The sequence below is a fragment of the Zootoca vivipara genome, chromosome 7 (assembly GCF_965207765.1).
Source record: "Zootoca vivipara chromosome 7, rZooViv2.hap1.1, whole genome shotgun sequence".
NCBI lineage: Eukaryota > Metazoa > Chordata > Lepidosauria > Squamata > Lacertidae > Zootoca > Zootoca vivipara.
In genome coordinates this window covers 29,000,391-29,023,533 of record NC_142590.1, presented here as the reverse complement: position 1 = coordinate 29,023,533, position 23,143 = coordinate 29,000,391, and positions in this window count along the sequence as shown.

The window sequence follows — 23,143 nt, the reverse complement described above, 5'->3', positions numbered from 1 at the left end:
ATATCCACGTTGAAGGACAGCAAAAAGGTTGGTGGTAGTGGGATCTTTCATCTACATAGCTCATCTACATTTTTTGTTGTGTGGTGCTACGCAAGATCACGTCCCTGAAAAAAGCAATTTATTCAGAGTGAGATATTAGTGCAAAATCGCATGAGATCATGGTGACCAAAATGGGTGTCAGGCTCTCATGGGGAGGGGGGGGGAGGAAGGATGTCTGCCCCCCCCCGGACACTTGCAGAGTATAGAATATCCAAATTGGACTGTATGAAAACCTTAAGACCGGCTGCCTGTGGTGGATGCTGATTCATTTGGGCAAATGAGGCAGTGTCCCATTCAGCCAAACCCCGCCCCCCCCGCCTGCTTTTCTACTTACAACAAGTACAGGAAGTGGAACTGACTATCAACTTCTTCCTCCTTAGTTTCAGGGTTATCCTTGTAGAACTCAGCCAGGAGGAGAAGCAGGAGAAAATCAAATTAGTTGGCCCTGCTTGTCAATGGTTTGGGCTCCTCCTACTGTTGGTCTCCCTGCCTTCCTCCCTGCTAGGCTTAGTGGCCACCAGCCACCACTGGCTGCAAGTCACTGTAGACCAGGGGTGGTCAACTTCCAAGAGACTGTGATCTACTCACAGAGTTAAAAACTGGCAGTGTTCTACCCCCTTTTGGAGGGTTCAGGTCAAAGTTGTTGCGCTTTTTTAGGAAGGAAAGCCCTGTTTTTTGGGTTCAGGTCATTTTAGGGATGCAGGGCAAAGATGTTGAGTTGTTTTTTTAGGGGAGCCAAAGTTTTTTAGCTTCTTTGTGGGGAGCCATTAATCTTCCGATGACGTCCAGTGATCTACTGGTAGATCATGGTCTACCTGTTGACATGCCTGGTGTAGACAATATGGTCTGAATTAGATGCCTTAATGGTCTGACTCAGTAGGAGGCAGCTTCCTACGTCCCTATAGAAACTGCTGCAGTGTGTGGTCTTTTTGCATTATTCTGGTTATGATCGGTGGATATGCACCATTTGGAGGAAGAATGTTATTCTTCCCCGTAGCAGCATTGCTTATCCCAGGAAGTGGATCAACACTCGTGAGAGGGGGAATTATAGCATGAGCTGTGCCTATGTAGCCCAACTTTTCTGTATCTCAGTGGCAAAGCACCAACTTTGCAGGCAAAAGTCCCCAGTCTGGTCCTTGGTATCTCCTGCCTGAAACCTGTCAGTGACAGCTCCTATGTACTGGAGTAGGGAGAGCCAAACTCACACTACAGAGCCTCAATTTAAGGATGTGGTCTATAAAGGGTCAAGAGGATGTAGCCTATAAAGATAATGTGTGAAGAAGCAATGATTCTTCACATTTTGTTACCTCTTTTGCGTGTGGAGGTCCCCAAAACCACCCCTCAAATAACTCACACCATAGACAGAATTTTTGTTTAATGGTTTTTGGCATGAATTTGGCCACAACTTTTATTGAAATACAAATATCAAACCAGTGAGTGGTTGCGTAGGCATTGGTTCTCCAACTGTCACCTGAGGACAGAAATAAACTTGCCTTGTCAACAAGGGGAAACCCTACAGGGAGAGACAGGGAGCCGGGTGCATTGGCCCTCCCCTCTCCCCTCAGGCTCCCAGGGGCTCCTGCGCGGTCCTGGCCCCCAACCGGGGTTATGGACACTGCATAGAGCCCCTGCATTCCTGATTGGAATTTCCCCAACACGCAGGCATTAAAACAAGGGGCCAACACAGTCAACAAGACCCCATATACAACCAATAACCAATGCCTAACCGCCAACCTTACAAGTTGTGACTATTTGCTATGCAGTAGGCAAAAACCAAATGGCACCAGCCAATCAGCCAAATGGAAAAATTCCTACCAGGCCCCTGAATACAGGCGACCCCATGAGAGGCACAGCAATGTCAACACAGAGGCCTAAAAAACAGCGGAGGGAGGGTGGGGATCTGAAAACGCAGCCAAAGAGAAAGAGAAACCTTTCTCTTTGGCTTAAATACCTTAGGGGCTGACCCATCAACTCGCAACAAATAAATTTGCCCAGCAACAGCCGAGGACCTATTCCACAGTGACCACTCATGCCCCCACCTTTGGACTCAGGAGTCGTTTGATTAGCCCCCACCACAAATCGTGCTCACCATGATGGTGAACCCGCATTGCATAAGGAAAGGGGCTTAATATATGTTACTGAAACTCAAGCGCAGCTCTGATTGCAATGTGAGAAAGCAAATAACCCTGTTGTGCTGTTGCTCCAAGTTGTTCACCAGCACTTACTTATTTCACAATCTCAGCAGCCTGCTGTCTCCCAAGTATATGAACAATTAGTTAAGGGGGCGGTGGGGGAGGGGGGAGCAGAACCTCATGGACAACTCCCAAAGATCTTTTGAGGGGGAAGAAAACGTCTCCACTCGTCTTGTCCCAGTTGATGATATGACAATGTTGCATCCATGACACCTGCTGGGAACTGTCTCTCAATCGGAAAGGGACTCTGAACAGCGAGGGCACGCGAACGATGCTGAAAAAGTAAAAAGCGAGTGCCAAAAAAACCCAAGAGGCCCTCTGCGGCTTTGCTCCACACTCTAGGAGGTAATTAAATATCAAGCAAACTAACCAAATATTGTGTCAGAGGGGGATAAGCCATAACGCAGAATGATACAAAGCAAGCTGTTAATGCCTGTCCCCAGTGTGCCTATAATTAAAATGCATTATACACTGGTACAGGATTGTCTAAACTAGGAACACAGTGTGGAAGATTTTGTGGGCTGCTTGATGTATGGCAGAGCAAACCAAAAACTCTGGGGCTGGGAGAGGGCTTGGATTGCGAGGAGGCAAGCAGCCCTGCTGGCTTCCATCGACCTCCTGTTGGATCCCGAACTAGCCCTGTACCCGCACACACAATGGTTTCACACTTGAGCACCACCACTACTGTCTTCCCTGGCCACCATGTACTGCAGGACTGCGGAAGCCGTGGTGGACCCGTGTGGCAGGATGTAGTGGATACCAGCTTAGTGAAGTCTTCATCCGAATTCTTTCTCGTAAGGAGCTCCCAGAGTACAATGAACTCATCCGCAAACCAGTGGACTTCAAGAAAACAAAGGAGCGCCTCTGGAACCACAAGTACCCCGCAGCCTGAATGATCTGGAGAAGGATGTCATGCTCCCGTCAGGAGGTCCTGGCTGAGAATTTTTCTCGCTCTAAATGGTCTAAAGTGAGCCATTTGACAATCTCCCCGCCCAACCTCAGCCCACCTTTGAATCAGTGTTGACCGTATTCCCTATTTTGACACCATCATCAGGTGGTGATTTGCAGGTACTCACCCCAAGTCACAAATCTGGATGAAACCAGATAGTGTGCTTGGGCACCAGGGCTTTTTTTTTCAGCCAGAACTTGCTGGAACTCACTTCTGACACCTCTCAGGTGGGCGTCATTGGCAAAAGAAGAGAGGCTTTCAATTCTGACACCTCTTTTTTCTAGTTGGACACTATCTTGTTCAGACACAACACAGCCTCCCCAGTCGACTTTATTTTTCACCCTAGTGTAGATGGGTTAATCTGTAAAGTTTGGTATCTCTCAGTTTCTGTTTTTCACTTTGTCATGCTTCTGAATCAAGTTCGATTAAAAAAAAAGGAAAGTCTTGATGAAAACTGGTAAACTTTTTAGTATTCATTTATCCTAATATACAACTTGTTGTGTGCACTTTTACTTAATATACTTAATATACACTGAAATGATCCTATAAATAATCATTTTTGTATAACATTTTCACTAATATATGCATTTCCCTTCATGTTTTTTGGTTGGGGAACATGTTGCATTTTGGTTTGCCTGTTGGTTCAGGAAATGAGGATTAAATAAATTCACATTAAAATGTGAACCAGACCGAATTCCTCTCCACCCTTAGGCTTTTAGTGGCATACTGTAGAGAGAGACATGATTGGAATATCTTGTGGGCTTTTTAACAAGAAAAGATTGTGCACAATTGTTGAAAAGTCACCTTGGGATAGAAAAATTGCCATAGATACATATCACTTTCCAGTTTCTGTTATTTAGTGTGTGGGACTTTTTCCTCTTAAATTTGTCATTCTTGAGCTATCATATGTGATTCTAATTTCCAATCAGATTTATAATAGGGCAACTCCATTGACTTCATAGGAATCTCTAGCACAAATGAAGGGGGGTTGGATCAACATTTTTTCTGGCTGTATTATCTGTACGTAAATATGGAGGAGAATGTTTAAAAAGCTCATTTCAAAGAACTCAATTCTGGGTATTGTATCAATAAATGTGTATCCTTTTAATAGGCAAAGAAATTGACTAGAGTATGCAGACAAAAAAAATATAGCTCTAAGGTTCTTTGAGGAAAAGAGCACATTACTATAGTGAACACACACAATCTCTGTGTTTGCTTTTCTGCTTTTAAGGCAGCATCTCCGCCATTAGAAAACAAAATGAAAATTGAACTGTACATTTTTTTCATGTAACAAGGTAAAGCCTGAAATAGATTTTCAAATATGAAACCAAGCAACACCAGCAAGTGTAGTATAAAAGTAAATTCATTACCTTACAGAATTGCCTTGGCAATGATAATTCTCTACCCGACAGAACTGATAAAAGCAGGCAGGCAGGCAGCTGACACTGGAGATCTAAAGCAGATTTTTGTTCTTTTACTCCATTGCTTCTCCACACTGGAAACATCAATATTCATAACAAAAACCTAAGAAAACCCTATGAAGAAGTGAAAGGGTATCTCTGCTACAATTGAATACTGCGGGAGGGCAGACATGGGATAGGTAGAGCTATAATAAAGTATTGATAATCAAACTTGGGAAAGGTTGTATTAAGTTTTTAACAGTTGTATAGAAATTTGAGAAGTCCAACAAGATGAAGCATTGTGATTCTGAGTCAAAGCATGATGTCAAAAAAAGTCCAGAAAAAAACCCCAAGTCTCATGTTGCTCTATTTCTGTAATTTTCTGTGCCCTATAGCCTAACGTTTTCCAATATATAGCACATCTAGGTCCATGGGATATGCAAGAAGTGAGGCTGACCAAAATGTTGAGAGCAATCTTTTGATTTCCCAATACTATCATATCTGAACAGAATTAGATGTTTGGCCCATCTCTGCTGACAATATGTATTTCTGAACTTGATGGATCCCCAATAAAGATTCATTTAAACTTCCAGTTAGCACATTGCCACCCATATTTCCTTTTGCTAGAAAAATGAAAATATGAATTAATAACTTCAGTGAGAATGCACAGTGTTTTCTTGGTAATTAACATGTGGTATCTAGAATCTCTCATCATACTGTTCAACACATGTGACTTATACCTTTTCCTCTTAACTCAAATGCCTCTTTTAATACTCTGTTGTAGTTAGAGACAGAAAGTTTCCAATTAATTATTTTGTGCACGCAAACCTTTTTCTAGGGCCTCAGATGTTTAGGCAATTATCACCTCTGTTTACCATCCTGGGCCTTGTTTACACTGATAAACAATGAAAGCCTTAGTATTGCAGTGGAGAGGCATTTAGTGAGGCAGAATAAATTTATTTGTGTTTGAACTGGCCAAAGTAAACAAGCCATAAACAACCTAAGGAGCAAACATATCCTGGTAAGGAACACAGGGACAAGGGGAGATGCATATATATATATATATATATATATATATATATATATATATATATATATATATGGTATAATTTCGGCTGCCCCTGTGTTTCTGAGAGTCAACACCAGTTACACTTTGACCTGCAGCTGCTCGCAGAATAGCCATGCTGTTTCCTAGATGAAATAGGGGTAGTTTCTCAAGCAAATTGATATAATTACCAATGTTTGTCCAATTATTATAGCCTGTGTTGGCATCATTTTAAAAGCCTAGAGTGGTTGTGTGTTGTGGTAAGGTAAAGGTAAAGGTAAAGGGACCCCTGACCATTAGGTCCAGTCATGACTGACTCTGGGGTTGCGGTGCTCATCTCGCATTATTGGCCGAGGGAGCCGGCGTACAGCTTCCAGGTCATGTGGCCAGCATGACAAAGCCACTTATGGCGAACCAGAGCAGCACATGGAAACACCGTTTACCTTCCCGCTGTAGCAGTACCTATTTATCTACTTGCACTTTGACGTGCTTTCAAACTGCTAGGTTGGCAGGAGCTGGGACCAAGCTACGGGAGCTCACCCTGTCGCGGGGATTCGAACCACCGACCTTCTGATTGGCAAGTGTTGTGGTAGGGAGTGCTTAAATATTTGTTTGGGAAGGAGACCAGGTGAGAAGGGCCCATGGATATCAGTTAGCCCAGTGATCAGGGCAAGAAAAAAGGCATGGCTAGAAGGGGTAGTTGGAGGAGAATTTACAGATGCTTGTATTGTATCCCTTGCTCTGTCCATCCTCCCATCCTTGATATCACAGGTGGTTCACCCACTGTGCCCAAATAGCCTGAGATGGTTGCCATCAGGCCCCAGGTCTGTTTGTAAAAATACCGCTTTGAGCCACAGTCTTTTGATCCCTCCCAACTGAGATTATAGACAGGCACCTACTTTGCTGAAGTTCAAGTGCATGGCCAAGACTTTCTTGTTTCAGCAGGCTTTTTAATGTAGTATTCAGGTGTGTGTGTATATATATATATATATATATATATATATATATATATATATAATGTGTGTGTGTGTGTGTGTGTGTGTTATTCACCTCTCCTATATTCTGTGGATTGTTCTTATGTACACCACTAAGAAATGTGAATGATTAAGTGATATATAACTTTCTTAAATAAATGAACGCCAGTTTTAACAGTATAATAGAGAAGAATGGATCTGCAGTCCTATTCCACAAAGAAAGATTTATTGAATTTCATAACTGCAAACACTGGCCTCAATTATTACAAGTGATCCATAAAATAAGTCCTGAGGTTCCCCCCCCTCCCCACTGAGTTGTCCAACTGTGCCCCTCTCGTGGATGTATGGTCTAGCAATACCAAACACAGTCTGCTACCTAGAGAGAAATAAGGAACTGTTCAGATGACTGAACCTCCTCAGAGTAGCTCACTGTTTTTAGAACTGAACTTCAGTTGACCTACGCTCAAGGTTATAAAATATTCTGGTTACTTGAAGAAGTTGCATATTTCTGCATTTCCTGGGGTCTGAATGAAATTGGAGCTGCAAGCTTAGAAGCCGTGCAAGGAGAATTCTCAGGGAATTCGCAGCTTTGTGGGAACTGTAAGTGCATTCTAAGAGAAAATGCAGAGGTGTACTTAGGGTCCCCTGTACCCCTGACAAGGAGCTGACAAGGCGCCCCCTCAAAAAAAAAACCAACAACCACTTTATTGCAATAGCCACATTAGAAATTACAAGTACTCAAAGAATCTAAAGTAAGGATGAGGTGAGGAGAAAGGGCCACAGTTCGAGCAGGACAGGAAGTTTCCCATGTGTTTGCTGCTTTCACAGTGAGATCACTGTGCCACACACATTTTCATAAACTCCATAGTCTCCAGTAGTCTGCTTTCATACCACCCTTGCCATTTCTCCTACCGCTCAGCTCCCAGCTCTTGTCTAAAATCACAACCTTATGCAGATAACTGGAGATGGATTTCTGGAGTGATTGTTGTGTTGCCCCCCACCACTGGACCTGGGTCCCTGGTAGGTATGCCTCTAATAACATGTCCTTCTGAGATTCACAGCCCATTTTACAGAAACATGGACACTGATAGTCCAATCTTATATATGCCTACTCAGAAGAAAGCCCCAATGAGATAGTTAAGCATATGATTTGTAGTCTGAGTAACTGGATCCCCCTGTGAGTAAGAGGTCATGCCATCACAGCAGACAGGTTAACACAAAAGGATATTTCATTGTGCTAAATCAAGGGAAGGTAATACCAAAAGTATACTAGCCAGTCTTAAAATATGTGTATATTCCTACCTGAGTCCAATCTGGGTGTGGTGGGATGGCCCACTGCCATCCAAACATGCCAAATGCCCTTTAATCTGAAGCCCCCTGTTTACTGAAAATCAGGAACATCTGGGAACAAATATTAGGGACAAGGAGGTGGGAAGTTGTAGATAGTTACATGAATGCACACTGAGAAGCAAAGTCAGGTCAAACTGTCCCCACCTCATACTACAGAGAGGATACTCGAGTCCAGGTTCTCTTTGATCCAGCTCCAGACAACATAGCCAATGTACACGTTAGCAAGGATGTTGAAAAATTCCAATGGCAATTGAAAGGAAGTGGAAATTGTTGCAGTTCACATGTTCAACTGTGGTCAAGAAGAGAAGGCATGCAGGCAAATACGATTGGTGTTCATTCACTTCACTTTTTCCCCAAGCTACAAAGAAATCACAACCAATTATTTTATTCAGATGGTTTTGACATTTCCTTTATGTTAAAAGGAATGCAGTGTACCCATGTTACCTAAGTAGCTATGTAACTTATGTTACTTGCATTAAATAGCTGACGGCAAGATGGATACAGTAACATTTGGTGGAAATCGAACTGTGACAGAACAGAAACAGAGCTGATTGCGATGAATACAGTTTGGAATGGAAGTGGCAGGCTTCTTATATCCCTATATGTAAGTGAAGTAGTCATGTGCTTCCTTCTGCCTACCCATGCTTCCATTCTGTCATCTTCTCTTTTGTTTCCCTTCTATTTTAGACTGTAAGCTCCTTGGGATAGGGGCCTTTCAAACCTGTTCTTTGTGGAGCAACAGGTTTTAAAAAGAATATGACACCAGCCTCTTACTATACTTGGCATCCCCAACATAGATTCTCCAGCTGACTGTAGTAACCTAGCAGGAGTATAAGGGGAGAAGCAGTCTCTCAAGGAACCGAGTATATTAGGCTTGGTGTGCCAATACAACATTAGACTTGGACTGGTAGCTTACTGGCAGCCAGTGCAACTGTTTCAACAGAGGTGTCACATGTTGAGAGTTGATCACTCCATAGAGCAACTTAGCAGCTGCATTTTGCAGCAGCTGCAACTTCTGGACCAACCTTAAGGGCAGCCCCACATACAGTGCCTTGTGGTGGTCAAGCCTTGAAGATACCAGTGCACTAACTACAATGGCCAAGTTCAGGATCATAGCTGGAGTACCAGTCCAAAAAGATTAAAAAGCAATCCTACCTATTGAGGCCAGCTGGGCCTCAAGTGACTGAAATAGAACTAAGAGCACCCACAAACTACGTACAGTCATACCTTGGTTTAACTACACTTTCGTTTGAGTACTTTCAGTTTAAGTACTCCGCGGACCCGTCTGGAATGCATTAATCCACTTTCCATTACAGTACTTTCAATGGGAAAGTTCGCTTCAGGTTAAGTACAGACTTCCGGAGCCAATTGTGTACTTAAACTGAGGTACCACTGTACCAAATTCTTCAGAGGGAGTGTGCCCCCCCCCCCACGAAAAGGCAGTTGACTCATTTCCAGAACAAATATTCCATTAGGCAGCACAGTAGTTTTTCTTTAACTTTTTTTTGCCAAGAACTAAAAACAAAACAAAAAACCAGGTCATAAGGGGGTGGGGTCTACATTTGTTTTTCTTTGAATATCGGTTCCTTTGCCAACTGTACGCACTGCTTTTGAGGGCAACTTCAAAAGGCATTTGTAATAAGGCATCGAGGTCAAAATTCAGCAAGTGCATGTCTCTTACATCAGCCTAAATAGCTATTTGGATCCTGCTTTTGATTTATCTGCAAAACTGCAGAAGTAAACTGAGAATCAGATCAGTTATGTATTTCCTTATGATGTCTTACAGTGCTCGGTATGAATAAATTAAAGTAATTTATTATGTCGTAAGTAAAACATTTGGATAATTGCAAGGCCTGAGTACAACCATTTTTGTCCCCAGCCAGGATTTCGTATGTTAATATTTTGATTGCCCCAGATTTATCTTGAGATGGAAAAGTAAACATAATTATGCCCACTGACACTCAGTAAAATACTTTGCTGTGTAATTAGTGTGGTCTGATCACTATTGCCACCATTCCTGAATGACCCAGAAGTAGTAGAATTTTGAAGTGGGATTACAGTAATGTCTGATTGATGATGGCTGCTCTCACTATATTATGTGCTGTAAGTAAGCATGTAACAGATGGATTTCATTGCCATATAACATATGAGTTTCACCACTTGATGAATTTCTTTACCTGCAACGTGCTGCAATTTTCCTTACAAAAATAATCTATTACACTTGTCAGAACATTCATTAAATTACTCAGTTTATGCATTTCATTATATAGCAGAACCTTTTCATTTTACAGTAAAATGAGTCTCCCCCCCTTTCTCTCTTCAACCATATTTTCCCAACCCTTTCATAATCCAAAATGCTTCCGAGACCTTTGGCAGTAGTCCCCCCCCCCTCCACTGCAGCAAATAAACTTTGGCTCTGCTCACAATGATTTCATGGAAGTATTTGTTTTTGGTTCTTTTATTGTTTAAAAACAACAACAACAACAACAACAACATCACCACACCCTATTAATACTGATACATATGAAAATATTCATTACTCTAACCTCAGGTGTGTTTAAAGCCAAATCCAATAATAATAATAATAATAATAATAATAATAATAATAATAATAATAATAATAATTTATTGTTATTATGGTCGGAGACCAGCTTGTGAAACACAAATGGGACTACAATCCCAAAAGCAAAACAAACATTTAAAACAATATACAACAATGGATTTAAAGTTTTAAAATGTGATAGGCGTATAAACACATAAAAACTTTAAGATAAACTTCCATGGAGAAATGACCCAGAGTCGCCGTGGATCCAAGTTTGGGAATTTTGAATTCCCAACTTTGAATTGGGGGATAGTCTGCGCCTACAGATCTGTGCGCAGAATCTGGCGACCATCTGGGTCAATAGTTTGTCTATGATCTGTCTAGCCTCAGATAATGGTACATTGGTGTACAAGGATTCCACGCCCAACGTAACTAAGCAAGCCGTTTCTGGTATAATGAGAGTCCAGCTGAAGAAGAACTTTCAAAACAGGGCCTTGTCCTGGCGCATCAACTTCAGTCGGCATATAAACTGCAAGAAAAAAAAACTACCCATAAGAGATTATTTGAAAAATTTGAAAAATTTGAATCATTCGAACTATTAGTCCAACACAATTTTACTTTTATAAAAGGATGTCATATAGAAGAGGGTGAAAGGTTGTTTTCTGCTGCTCCAGAGAAGCGGACACGGAGCAATGGATTTAAGCTACAAGAAAGAAGATTCCACCTAAACATTAGGAAGAACTTCCTGACAGTAAGAGCTGTTGGACAGTGGAATTTGCTGTCAAGGAGTGTGGTGGAGTCTCCTTCTTTGGAGGTCTTTAAGTGGAGGCTTGAAAGCCATCTGTCATCTGATCATCTGCTTTGATGGTGTTTCCTGCTTGGCAGTGGGTTGGATTGGCCCTTGTGGTCTCTTCCAACTTTATGATTCTATGTTTTTTGGGGCCAGAGTTCTCGCCGTCCTCAACCAGCATCTTCCTGATATTTTGGATTACAGCTCACAGCATTGATTACTATTAGCTAGGGTGGCTGGTGCTGATGGAAATTGTAGTTAAATATCTCAGAGTGTGGGTGGGAGAAGCTGGTCTACATGAACATAAACTCCATGCTAATAAAAGAATCATAATTGACTCTTGAGTAAATTGACAGTATTCATATGTCTACATGTTTTTTTTTCTTTCAAAGGCATCATTTACACTAGCATTGTTTCTTTTGAGCTTCATCATAGGAGGCATTCTCAAGTACATACACATCCCTTAATGCTGTTTGTTTTCCGGCTCTTACAGAGCACTTAAGGCTATAATGAATTTGCACTGGAATCCTGAATCAAGTTAAGCAGCTATTAATGCTCTTGAAGTAACATGAACAAATGTTGATTTCTTTCCCTCTCTCAGTAAATGAAACCATAACTTGCCTATGACTTTATCTGACCTTCATGCATGCATTTCATGATTGGTATGGAATATGGGATGCCTGTGTCTGTAAAAATGTTTTGTTTGGAAATATAGTCCAATAACATTGATTTATGGTGATGCCTGATCTCTAAAACCTTATGGATACTGCATTTTGAATGAATGAAACAGGGATAGTTCATCACCGGGTATGAAGTGAGCAGTTCTGAAAGACGAATGACTCTTCAGCATGCCTAAAGTGGTGTCATTTTAAAGGAGCTTCATGTTAGGCAATGTGGTTTACCTTGTGGGTTTCCTTAGGAAACAAAGGCATGGGCACATATTCTTTGTATTTTTGCATTTTCTACATGATGACTCTGTTGTTGGGGGGGGAAGGGGGGGAGCAGGGAGGAAAACTATTAGAAAGTTAAATGACTTGTAACAGTTAGATTGGAAAATGACTCACAGAGGCTATATTGTTATTTTACTTCTGCTCTCGTTATTGTTTTTGTTTTTTTCTTTGCAAAATCCATTTCTGCTGCATTAAGAGAGCTACCATTCCAGTGGTTGAAAGTTAGGGCCTAGCATTAGAAGCCATTAGGAGTGGAAATTGACAAACACACATCCATATATTAAAATTGAGATTTATGATAGCTAAACTATCCATTCTTTCTCCATGGCTGTAAACATTTCCTGAGCCTTGAAACACCCAAAAGGAGAGTTAGCTTCAGTCCCTCCCCCACTGTTTAAATTCTCCATCCCTCCCTAGCTTGGCTTCTCTGTAGTGCAAGAAACAACTGCCTAATAACTGATGAATAGCTCTGTGCAAATGTGCCCCAAGAGTGGTCAGGGGAAAAAAATCACTCTTGATACAAAGACGTTAGGAGGCCATTTAAAACAGCTTGTTAGTTGAATTGCACAATAGGGAAACTCGTAGTTAAACAGCTTTGCTAGCAGGTGTTCCCAGTGTGCTGGTAAACTGCTACATGTTTTAAGCAATAATGGAGATAGGGAATCGTATGGAAGTCCCAAGTTTTCCTCCCTAAATCTAGCCATCCAAGAGCTTATTAATACATTGCTCTAAAGCACAATAACACTATATTCCTTATGAGGTTTGATGGCCAATACTACTACTACTACTACTACTACTAATAATAATAATAATAATAATAATAATAATAATTTATTTGTACCCTGCCCATCTGGGTGAGTCTCCCCAGCCACTCTGGGCGGCTCCCAATCAAATATTAATACAGCATTAAATATTAAAAACTTCCCTAAACAGGGCTGCCTTCAGATGTCTTTTAAAATTAGGATAGCTGCTTGATATCTGTTGGAAGGGCGTTCCACAGGACGGGTGCCACTACCAAGAAGGCCCTCTGTCTGGTTCCCTGTAACCTCCCTTCTCGTAATGAGGGAACTGCCAGAAGGCCTCGGCGCTGGATCTCAGTGTCCGGGCTGAATAATGGGGGTGGAGACGCTAATAGCCAGTTGTAATGCTCAATCAAGTTTACAACAATGGCCTTCAAATGTTTTGTCTTCAGGGAACCCTGTCCATACGCTAGCAGAGGATTATAGAACATCTGGGATGCTTAAAAGCATTGGAGATACGATTTGCATTCAAAAGTTCCAGGTTTAATCTTTAGCATCAGTGATAAATGCAATACAGGTGATGGGAATGATTCTGCCTGATTCCCAGGACAGCTGCTAGCTAAGTTTCATAGAAAGGAATTGTTTCATAGAATGGCTTAGCACAAAAGGCCTGATTGGTGATTGTGCAAATATGTTTCAGTTCTATCATGCTCTCAGTGATGCTATTGGTGACACAACGTGGTCTGGGCTTCAAAACAATGTGAGGTGGTGATGAGGAGGATCACCTCACCGCTATACAGACTAAATGGTGTTAGAGAAGATAATGTTGTGATGCCAGGAGGTGAGAAGCAGAGAGTAACAGGAAGAAGATACAGGTGGTGACTATTTCTCATGGGGGTTCCGTTCCCAGCCCCTGTGTGCATTGCCAGAGCATGCATAAGCACACCCCACCCCATTCCACTACCCCTTCTGCCCCATTCTTCTCTCTTCTGGGTCCAAAGAGACCCACATATCAGTTGTAAGAGAAGCAGACAATATAAGTCAAGTGCATGCACATGAAAGCTTATACCAAGAACAAATTTAGTTGGTCTCTAAGGTGCTACTGGACACTAAATCTAGAAATATGAGTCAAGAAATATGGGTATTCAGTGTAGTGATAAGCAAAATATTCCATCAGACCACAGTGTTTAATTCAAACCCTCATTTGGTGCTTTGGAAACAGTCCTCCTTGGTTCACAGTACTTCAGTGGCTGCCTGATTCAGCTCACAGTATAAATCCAAGTCTTCTCTGCTGAAATGCAAAACACCTATTATCCCCCTTTCTACAAAAGTGGATAAAATTTGCAGGTATCACAGCAGATTCAGAGGGGATAAAGCCTACAAAATTACAAGCAAATGTGTCTTGGGTTTTTGTGTTTGTCTTTAAATTTTGTTTTTCCAAAAAGAAATGGTTGATAACTTTATGTATCTTCTGCATATTTGAATACAGTTTGCACTAGGGTTGCCAGACTCAATAGTGGACAGGACTTCTGTACCTTTAATTTCCCTGCTCTCTTTTGAGTCTGGAAACCTTAAAGAAATTGGAAATTAAACAAAGGGTCTGCTGGTTTCTCTTTAAGGTTTCCAGACTCAAAAGAGAGCAGGGCAATTAAAGGTGCAGAACTCCTGTCCACTATTGAGTCTGGCAACCCTAGTTTGCACCCTCCAGAGAGAATAACTGTTACAACAGTTTTAGAAGTATAGCTACAGTGATTTTCCCTGTAAGGAATCTGTAACAATTTTAGGGTGGTTAAAAAAGAGAATTCTCACCTAATTGTTGGATGGATAGTTGTTATGGAAATAGTAGACATGAGAAAAGTGGTGGGGTTTTTTTTGGTAAGAAAATATATTCCAAATTATAGAAAACATGTTGAGGAGTTTATGCACTAAGAGCTTTTAAAGTTGACTGGGGCTGAGAACTAAAATGGATTCATTTCCCTCCCTGTTTGCAGGCAATGATGTAATAACAATAACAATAATTTATTTGTACCCCACTCATCTGGCTGGGCTCCCCAGCCACTCTGGGCAGCTTCCAGGATATATAAAAAACACAGTAAAACATTAAACCTTAAAAGAGCTTTCCTATGCAGGGCTGCCTTCAGATGTTTTCAAAATGTTATACAATTACTCATCTCCTTAACATCTGATGGGAGAGCATTCCACAGGGTGACATTGCATAGATGCTCATAGATTATTCTGCATAGAGTAACAAGCAAACTATGTGTGCATTTGTGGAGGAGGTTGACATGGGCACAGGAAACTTCCATCTCATGGCCCCATATCTCCATTGCCATCCAATTCACTCCAAGAGGATAAAACAGGACAGAGTTGACTCCTCCTGCTATGCTTACATTTACCAGGACATCTTTTTCATGCATCTGTATAGTGCTATTTGGAGTGCAATATTTATAGTTTCCATCACAGGTCATTCATCAAATGGGTGCATGGGGGAAATGCGTAAGATACTGTTCATCTCTTGACCTAAATGTCACAAAGTATGGCCAAGATTGTGTTCCTATGTCATGAAGCTCCATTTTACATAATCTAATACATTCCCTGTATAAAAGAAGTTTGCACAACTGATTAATACGGAGGACAGAATACAATTATATTATAATGTGCATGCAGTCCATCCCATTGGGAAATTACAAGCATAGCGATAGAACAGTATAAGAACATAACCCTCATCGCAAAGCAGGCTATGGAAGATAAAAACAAGTCTCACACTTTTCTCTTCTGACCACTTAACATAACTACATTCCATTTAATTTGATCTCTCTTCAATTTGCATCTTTAAGTAATGATGCATTAGTGGGCAAAAAGGCAACAAAAATGTAGCTATTCCACTGTGTTCTTTGAACCAGGATGCTATTCTATTTTATATCCCCTAGGCTCTCTGCCATTCATAATTGTATTTGAGTTAGAAAATGGCTAGCTTTCAGGTTACTTACTATTTCTGTAGAACTCCTCTCTTGTGGGAACACAGTGTTAGTTATTTATACACAATGGCTCCAGCACCAAAGAAATCCAAACAACTTGCTACATAATGATGCCGAGGTCGGGATCAGACCCATGTCAAAGGGCAGACCAGAGAGCTTATCCTGTCAGGCAGAAAACCTGGTCTACCTGATTTAGTTTCTACACATAGCCAGAAACTATAATGCTAATTATTAAGGTGTGTGTGTGTGTACACACATACAAACCCCCACACAGTCGCTGATACTAACAGACTAACAACACAATCAGACAGGAGCCTTATTGCAGGAGAATTGCATCTATTTTACTTCCTGGGTTTTCATGAACTATTAACACTACTTGTTTTTTCTCCATGAATATTTCATCAAAATTGTGGTTATTTTCACTCACACCAGCAGGCGTGCTCTTCGGACAGTGCTTAGTAGTCATTTCTCATCCTTTCCATGTTCTCCATAACCATCCCACCATCCTCGGTATTCAGAATGTGCATGCTCATTTTTGGCTATTTGACAGGACTGGTTTTTTGGGGTTTTTTTTTTTTTTGGAGCAGGTAGCATTTAAAAAGCATTCAAAATCAAACCATGGCGTTGAAAGAGATATCTGGACATGTGGAAAATGATACGCTTACTTTTGTCTGCAGAATGGATCCAATAATGTTAATTGATTTCATAACATTTGAGCTGTACATGACAGTTCTTGATGGTGCTGTCCATCAACAATTAAGATTCCTGGACCTTTCTCGAAGGTGTCTCTAAATAAGACACTTCCTCCTGCTGGCCTGAAATCTATATCTATCATACAGTCACTGACTAGCCCTGTGTCATAAGAAGTCTCTCACGGAGGAATGGTCCTATATACTCATTTCAACAGACACTGGATCCTACTTGAAAAATGACAACTTTCACTACAGAACCCCTAAATGGAGAAGTCATGACAATATCCTTCCTACATGGATAAGTTCAATGCAACACAGAGAAATGGGTGCATTTTAAACAGGAAAATTAATCATCTCTGACCAACAGGACTGCTGTCCAAGTACTGCTGGGCATGGACCATTGTAATGTCATCTGAGAGCAGTTCCTTGGTTGACTCCTGTCTGAATATGTTTCTGAATACTGTCTGAATAGGTTTCTTCCTGTGTTATATGGCGCTAGGAAAGGCTTTCCAATACATGTTTAGGGGTGATGCTTTCACCAGCACCTGATATGATACTATTTTAAGTGGGAAACAGCACAGGAAGGAAAGGGATAAACTCATTCCTTGGGTGCCACTGTTCCAACCTGGATCAAGACCCTGCATAGCTTCTGTTTCCCGAAAAGAGGAATAGTTTAGGAAACTTTAAATATGTTTCATTTGATTCTGATTGACACTGGTTCTCTGGGGTCTTGTCAACTGTACTTCACATTCCTGCCACCTGTCACGTAAAAAGAAAAAAAGAAAAAAAGAACTCAAGGTGCCAGAGGTTGAACCTAGTTCCTTGAAGATGCAAAATAGTTTTCCATCACTGAAATATGGTCTTTCTCCCCTGAAATATGCATTATACAATATTCTATCTATCTATGAATGAATGAAAAATTGGCAATTTCTTTTGGGAATGAAGTGATACTGTACTGTATTTTGAGGACCAGGTATATAGTTTCTTATAGGGTTACTATGATGCAAGCAGGGTGACTCTGACTCTGTTCTTTATTGGACAGAAGGGCAATTTACAGGAACTGCAGCATTTCCCACCCTTATTTGACATGTTTCACCTGCTGAAACAGTGGGGAGATACTTGGATTTTGCCATCAAACACTGTGCTTGGCAGCTGAATTATGTATTTTCAGGACCCAAGCATTTATTTAGATTGTAAATGGTTTAATTTGATTTTGATATTGTATTTTATAGTGTTGTAAGTCACCTTTGGTGAAGGGGAGGTAGAAACAACAACAACAACAGTAATATTATAGTTACAGGAATACAGGTAGGTAGCCGTGTTGGTCTGACGTAGTCAAAACAAAATATAAAAATATTCCTTCCAGTAGCACCTTAGAGAGCAACTAAGTTTGTCATTGGTATGAGCTTTCGTGTGCATGCACACTTCTTCAGAACAGTAATATTATAAACACCCTGCAAACCTGCTCCCCATAACATTTTCCCCAGTTTCTTTTTCATGTGGCATCTATTTCATTCCTTTGGTTGGTTCTCATTCAAAATTGAAGTTTGTATATTTGAAACGGATGTGCAGCACTGTGGGGGGACAATGACACCCAACTCTTTGGAAAAGTTCCATAAATATATTTCTAAAGCATATCCAACAGAGCCACTGTTCTCCAAAATTCATGAGATAGCACTGCTGTTGCTGGGTACTCACAATAATCAGTATTCAAGATGTCAATGCCTTACCAAGTCAAAGGTTTTGGAGAACAATTGAAAGGATGAGTGGGATTTGAATAATAAGGGTAGCTGGCTTTTACACAAACTTCAAAGTATGTTTGTCCAACTCTGGTGAACCCCCTCCTATAAGTCACAGAGGAGCTCTGTGCATATGACACTTCTAATCTCTGCAGGAGTGGAGATTTGGTCCTGCAGACCTTTAATCCTGCTGAGTTTATAATTATCACAAGACAGAAGATACATGCCTATTGAGGTTCGAATCTCTGTGAGTCTGATGCTTTTCGGCAGGGCAGCTAAAGATGCTGAAATAAAGTAGAGCCTTCCACCATTATCCCAATCTAAGCTGTCAATTTCAAGCCATTATATAACGAGCTTCAATGCCCACTATCATTTCTTAATTTTTCAAGACTTGAAAGCTCTACAATATTGAAATACTGAATTTGTATAAAGGAACCCTCTGGTAAATTCTGGAAGGAACTCCCTTAGCATGAAAGAACTGCTTGACCATTGAGTAAGGATTTGGCTGGCCTCCATTTCATGTGTAATCTGAGGACAACTAATTGCTAGCCAGAACTAATATAGCAATCTGGCTAAACAGAAGTCACAACCAAAAGCGACACAAACACAGTTGTGTACTTCTAGACTATTAATGTGCATTTGTTCATTAATGCAGTTGTTGCCATATTTCCCTGCTGACCCATCAAAGGGTTTCGTGAGGGATTGGTCTTGACATATTAGTCAGCTATTGGACTGTAATTCCACAAAACATCTCCACATCTGCAAACACCTACATCTACAAACACCTTTGTGTGCCAATAAGTAAAAAGTTTCTAAAGCAAGACTGGCAGGGCTCAAAGGAGTGTGTGGCAAAGGGGGCTGAGTCAAGGGCAGGGGGCAGGGGATTATGGGGTTTTGCACCTCTGACAAGGCAAGAGTCAATATAAAGCTGGAGAGAGGGAGAGAGAGAGAGAGAGAGAGAGAGAGAGAGAGAGAGAGAGAGAGAGAGAGAGAGAGAGAGAGAGAGGAGTTAGAGAGATGGAAAACATTTGTTTAGGGTAAACAAATGCATTTGCCCAAACCAAACACTGTACTTTTTTCTGGGGGGGGGGACTCAGGGGTACCCATGCCCCTAAACATTTTGTGAATCTAAGTTTGGCCTCATTGAGGGGCAGTATTTCAATATGAGTAGGAAAATGAGAGTACCCCTAAACATTTTTATTTTTAGGGGGAAAGCACTGCATATAAGCAATGATATAAATAGTGCTTTCTTCTGAGAAAGTGAGTACAAAAGAGCAAGGCATAAGGGGAAAGAAAAAGTGAATAGGAGACAGATCACTGAATCTGCAGACGCACAGATTTACCTTTGCAAACTTAATGTAAATGTTAACGTTAAGCTAACACCAGTCTGTAGTGAGAGAAGACCCACTTGGAATGGTGTTTGGACAATGGGTTTAACATAGGGTTGAGCCATGCACTTTTTAAATTATGGTAAAATACAAGAGGTTTGCAGCAAAGACAACTATGTAAACCAACTTGTTGCACTTGCATTCTTGGAGTAGATTGTGCAGAGCCTGGCAGAGAATCAAACCCGTGATTTGATTCCCAGGCTGAGTATTGTTACGGCATTGCACAGTTATTTACTATCCATTGCATTTATGCAGTCCTGCATATTTATTCTGCCAAAACTTTATCATTTGTATTATATGATGCAGAGGTTTGTGTAGGTGGCAGAACACAAAGCATCCTTTGAATTATGGATTAGAAGTCAATGTTTATAACTATGGAACTGTCATTATATCCTTCTTTGCATCTTTTATCTCCCATAATTATATAAAGCTCTATGATTTCAATAGAACCAATTTACACAACTGAGGAGGGGGTGACTGCTCAAGATATTCAGGGTGCTTAACTTATGAAATGTATTATATTCTGAAGTATAAAAATTGCACACACAACAAGAAGTTATCAAAAACAACACAAAACTTTTTTTTTTACTAAAATGAGATTATGCTCAAGGAATCATGTATTATTTGAGATTGTATTCTTTGTAGATCACTTGCTCCATGAATTTTGAGTCCCAAACACTCTCTTTTCTATTAAGAGAAACACTAAAGTAGAAAAGTGCACCAATCACAACATTTGGTTTTAGTCTGATCTGATCCTTTATAAAAACAGCTTGTTGCAGTCCAAAGTGTTTCAGAGGCTGCCAAATCTGTCTTAATATCCTAGTCCACTTCTGAAAAAAAAAAGTTTCTTTTTGCCTGCAATGCTATTGGGAAATCAAAAGATGACTCTATGGATCCAACTCCCCCCCCCCTTTTGACATGAGTGAGTGAAATTTAACGGTGGCTTAACCCTGCCAAATTATACACAAATATACCCATCTGTGTAGTATGTATGCCTGTGTGCTAGGCATCTTTTACCATAGCTGCCAAGTTTTCCCTTTTCTCACGAGGAAGCCTATTCAGCATAAGGGAATTTCCCTTAAAAAAAGGGAGAACTTGGCAGCTATGCTTTTACAGTGGTACCTCTACTTACGAATAACTCTACTTACGAATGTTTCTACTTACGAATGGAGCTCTGTCCGCCATCTTGGATGCAGTTTAGATAGGATTTTTCTACTTACGAATTTTTAGATAGGATTTTTTCTACTTGCGAATTTTTTCTCCCAATGCATTCCTATGGGATTCGACTTACAATTTTTTTCTACTTACAAATGTGCATTTGGAACGCATTAAATTCGTAAGTAGAGGTACCACTGTACATTATTTTAAAAGAACCATCTCTATCTATATCTATCTATCTATCTATCATCTATCTATCATCTATCTATCATCATCTATCTATCATCTATCTATCTATCATATCTTTCTATCATCATCATCTTTTGACAGAATTGGATTAAATTTGCAGGTACTGTAGCCCCTCCTGATGGAATAGCTGCAGAGGCTTTCCTGGAAGTAACACATTTACACTTTTGGAATGGGTAAAAAATTAGTCCCATCATCTCTCCTGAGAGGTACCTCTAGGTAAGAAATCTGACAAATTGCAAACAAATAAGTTCTGCTGTTTGTGCTAAGCACACAACTTTAAAGTTAATTCTGAGGTGGGAACTAAAAGGGATTGACTTGTTTCTCCCAAAGCACTGGGCCTGGAAAGTCTGAGTAACATCTTTCTCTCCCCATTATAAGCTTGACCTGTGAGTCACAATGGAGCTTTGTCTTCTCCCTCCATTTACCTGTTATTTTCTCTGCCCCCCCCCCTTCTTGGTGCTTTTCTTATATGGTAAAGTTAAAATAATTCATTTTGTTTTTAATAGACACTACACTATATCATATTTTTGGCATCTGGGGGAGCATGAAGAGCTTGGGGGTGGCAATTCAATTTGGGGCACCTTGTAAAGATCCCTCCACATCAGAAAAGCCCATAATTCCTCTGAAGCACTCTGCTTTGGCTCATAGCTGCTTCACATCCCTATATTGGCTCCCACTACGTTTCCAGGCACAATTCAAAGTGTTGGCTTTAAAGCCCTCAATGGCCTCGGTCCAGTATACCTGAAGGAGTGTCTCCACCCCCATCATTCTCCCTGGACATTGAGGTTCAGCGCCAAGGGCCTTCAGGTGGTTCCCTCACTTCAAGAAGCTAAGTTACAGCGAACCAGGCAGAGGGCCTTCTCGGTAGTGGCACCCGCCCTGTGGAACACCCTCCCACCAGATGTCAAAGAGAAAAACAACTACCAGACTTTTAGAAGACATCTGAAGGCAGCCCAGTTTAGGGAAGCTTTTAATGTTGGAGAGACTATTGTATTTTAATGTTTTGTTGGAAGCCACCAAAAGTGGCTGGGTATAAATTATTATTATTATTGTTGTTGTTGTTGTTGTTGTTGTTGTTGCTGCTGCTGCTGCTATTATTATTATTATTATTATTATTATTATTATTATTATTATTATTATTACATAAACTGATATGGGCTTTTCAATGAAGAACAGGGTACGTAATAATGGGGAAATGAAATAATAGAATCACTGTGGAGTTGGAAGGGATCCTCAAGGGTCATCTAGTCCAACACCTTGCAATGCAGGGTTTAAAAACCTCCAATCTCCAAAGCAGTCTTTTCCACTGCAAAAGAACTCTTCGTAAAATAAGGCAGGCAGCCTTAATAAATATTCTAAAACCATTTTTTTTTGTCGGGGGCATTGTTTATGGTGCACTCCATTGCATATTTACTCAGAAGTAAATCCCAACTAAGAGTCCATAGCAGTGCTATTTTTCTGGAAAAGAGGTGCCAGGACTCAGCATGAATACCTGCCTTCTTCTCTTATAATGGCAGTGGCACCCATCTGAGAGTTCTGGTGAGTTCCAGCTTTGAAAAAAAAAAGCCTTGGTGTATAGGTATTCTGCCATAGTATCCGTCATTATACCTCTGATAGCTTTGTGTATTTTTTTTTTTTTTTGCAATATTTTTTAACAACCCCAGTCCAAACTTGCACATGGCTCTAATTTTTCAACCACAAAATAAACAAACTGTTGGAAAAGTGTGCTAAAAGAAATGAAGGAAGGGGAAAATGCTTTTCGCTTGTTAGCATGAACCCTCAAAGAAGTAACACTTGGTGCAGTTACAGGCAATGATATTATGTAACGGATCTGCCTTGCTGACATGCCCAAACTGACTGGTGGTTAATAATTCACTATCTCTGCAAAGTACATGCACATCACAATCCAGGCCGCTTTTCATTTTAATCCTTTCCCTCCCTGAAGTTGTTAGATCGCTACATGATAAG